Source organism: Vipera berus (assembly GCF_964194415.1).
Source record: "Vipera berus genome assembly, chromosome: 4".
NCBI classification, from domain to species: Eukaryota; Metazoa; Chordata; class Lepidosauria; order Squamata; family Viperidae; genus Vipera; species Vipera berus.
In genome coordinates, this window is record NC_138206.1 from 65,705,583 (window position 1) to 65,708,752 (window position 3,170).

Sequence of the window (3,170 nt, forward strand, 5' to 3'; positions counted from 1 at the left end):
CTTTGATATAAGTAATAGTTTCTTTTGAAGCCAGATCTAATCTAGCATTTAATATGAAGATATAGGTCAATAGAATACATGATTGAGTTCAAAATGCATAGATGTATCCCTCACATTAAAGTGAATAGACTTGAATTAACCATACAGCAAATGTGAAGTCTTAGATTTCCCATGGTTTAATTTAGTTACCTAAGATCTCTCGTAAAATTTTTGCCTTGGGTTAGTATTTGATATCAACTATAAAAGCAACTTATTATAGAAGGCTCTTTATTATTCTTATTCCAATGTTTCTTTTTTTAACATGAGATAATAAAGGGCAATATAAATATATAGCCAAAGGATTTTTTTTTGTTAGATTATTAGAACAATGGCCTTCCAAGTAGATTATGATGGATGTGTCCCAGTACAGAATTTACTGGGAACAGGAATGTGATAACAGTGAAATTTAAGTTACAGTTTTGGTCCTGATTTTTCAAGGCATAGACAACTCCCAATAAATTATTACATTTTGAAAACAAGGAGAAACTCTTTAGATGATAATCATAGAATTCCACAGAATCATTCTCTCACACACAAAAACCGGAACTTGCTATTACCGTATTTTCCGGCGTATAAGACGACTTTTTAAGCCATGAAAATCACCTCAAAAGTTGGGGGGGTCGTCTTATACGCCGGGTCGTCTTATACGCCGGAAAAAAACCTTCGGATCTTTTCTCTTTTCTGCTGGGCGGTGGGATCGCTGGGTGAATGGAGGTAGGCATGGCGACCCGTGGTAAAGTGGCTGACGGCGAACGGCGAACGGGTGATGGAGGGCAAACTCTCATCAGCTTCTGGGGCGGCTACTGCAGCTGCTGCCATTGCTTTCTCTAGGACTGGCTGTGCTAGCGCCTCCAATGCTGGCTGACAGGTCCCTGATGAGAGGAGTGGGACTAGCCCGCACCCATCATCTCGGGCAGCCGCTGCCGGGGGTGACTTTGTCGTCCTTCCCCAGCGACAGGAAGTTTTCCTCATTCCAGACATTTATTTGAAGGCGCGTGTTCGAGACAGGCATACAAAGCCCCGGGCGGTCCGAAGCGGCCCAAGGTGAGGCGGCGGGGCGGGCCGCAGTCCAGGGGAGCCCCTCAGCTTCAGTTCCCCGGGAGAGCCGCTCCTTCGCGCAGGTGCTCGCGCACCACCCGGTCCAGCACGGCGTGGATGTCCCTGCAGGCCTTGCGGGCGGCCTCGGCCAGGCGCTCCAGGTGGTCCTCGTGCAGCCGGCCGTTCATCTCCAGCAGGGCGATCGGGTCGGCCTTGGGCAGCAGCGCCAGTGCCAGCTGCAGGCCCCCGGCCGCCTCCTCGATGTAGTTCAGGTCGGCCAGCGGGCTGTCCTCCACGAAGCCCGCGGAACTGGCGTAGACATAGTCGCGCAGCGGGATCCCGGCGTTGATCACCGTGAGGGTGGCGGCGTTCACCGAGGCGCAGTAGTTCCCGCCGTCCGCCTGCAAGATCTGCACGTAGACGTCGATCTGGGAGCGCGGGAAGAGCTGCGTGAGGATGGCAGCCTCGAAGGTCTGCTTCAGGTGCAGCGTCATCTCGCTGGACTTGCGGTCGCCGTGGGGCTGCCGCTTGCGCTCGCCCGTGCTGAAGGTGGCCATGCTGAACTGGCAGTTGACCAGTGCCTGGTCTGGCGGCGCCTTGCCCCGAAAGCCGCGTGCCTCGTGGGGCCCGTAGACAATGGCCAGCGCCTTGGTGTTGCCCTGCTCCAGGTAGGCGGAGCCGTCGACCTACACGAAGATGCCCATGCGGGCGCGGATCTGCCGGAGCTCGCCGGTGCGCCGCCCGTCCACGCGGTAGCTTCCCGGCCTGCCCCGCCGACAGGAAGTTTTCTTGAGTCCCTTGCCGCCGCCACGGCCGCCGCCTCTGGGAGGGTCACAAAGTTTACCTCTTTTATTTATTAACGAGTTGTTAATATGCAGATTGTGTGCCAGGAAGTGAAATATTGAGTTATTAGCCCAAACCCTACTGTATAATCTAACATGAAAAGTAGGGGGTCATCTTATACGCCGGGTCGCCTTATACGCCGGAAAATACGGTATGATAATGTCATGGCTGTGAAGTAGAGGAACCAAGGCTGAGTCCATAAAATAGACAGCAAATGGATTGTACTTTTGATTATTTGTTATATCAGACAATATTGTCACAGATTAGGCAGCAAACCTTGATTATTTACTTTCTAATTTAACTATCTGTGAAATTTGTATGGCCACCCATCTCACAGGAAGTGTCTCTGGGCAGTATTCAGCACAAAAGTATAAAACAATAAACATGACAACATAGTCATATTAAAAAAATATTTTTAAAAAATGCAAGACATTTAATTAGCAACAGAGCCACCTCAATATCTCACCAATCCCCTGAGACTCCCAAGCCTAATGACAAAGCCAGTTAATTCTTGAGGGAATTCAGGAAAATAAGGAGAGAAAATGGTGCCAGTTTCAAGATTTAGGTGGCAACACAGCACAGAAACCCCACCTCCTTGAACCTGCCAAGTGTAGTTCCCTGAGAGAAGGGCCTTCAAAATGTCCTTCTTACCAGATCTCATGGGACAAACAGATGTAATTTGGGAGAGACAAATAAACTGGCTTATATATAATATGTATGTGTGTATACTTGCATTTATGTATCTATGAAGGTATGACTGTATGATTATATGTATAACTGATATACATGTATACATAGAGAATGTAACTTTGAAAAGAATAATAGAAGTATATTTTTAATCTTGTCCCTTAAAAGAGATTTGCCAAGTTTGTGATGAAGTATATCTGTAATTAAACATGACTCACCTTGAAATGTACATTGTAATCAATAATGCTAGGCAGATAAAAATTATATGACCCCGAAGAGAGTACTGCTATATAATCTAATGGCCCTTTCTATATCTAACATTTTATGATCAATGGCAATAAAATTTAGGATCATTATGCTGAAAAAGTAATTACATTTCAAACAGAAAATGTATTTTTCTCTCTTGTATTTATATGGCTTCAGTTTGACAATATGATATAACCTACTTTTGAAATGTGGTAGCCTTAGAAATATTTGAAACAACTTAACAAAAATCTTCTCTTTCCTCCCAATGCATTAGATGTTAAAAGGAAAATCATCCACCTGGGAATGGCTTTCTTTTA

At 46.2% G+C, this 3,170-nt stretch overlaps 1 pseudogene across 1 annotated transcript; it reads right to left on the reverse strand.

The window, feature by feature from the left end:
* Positions 1 to 1,127: 1,127 nt before the first annotated feature.
* Positions 1,128 to 2,839, reverse strand: LOC308667224 (exosome complex component RRP41-like; annotated as a pseudogene). The gene is made up of 2 exons: positions 2,826 to 2,839; positions 1,128 to 1,899 (listed from the first exon to the last, which is right to left on the reverse strand). The product of its transcript is annotated as an exosome complex component RRP41-like (transcript).
* Positions 2,840 to 3,170: the final 331 nt, after the last annotated feature.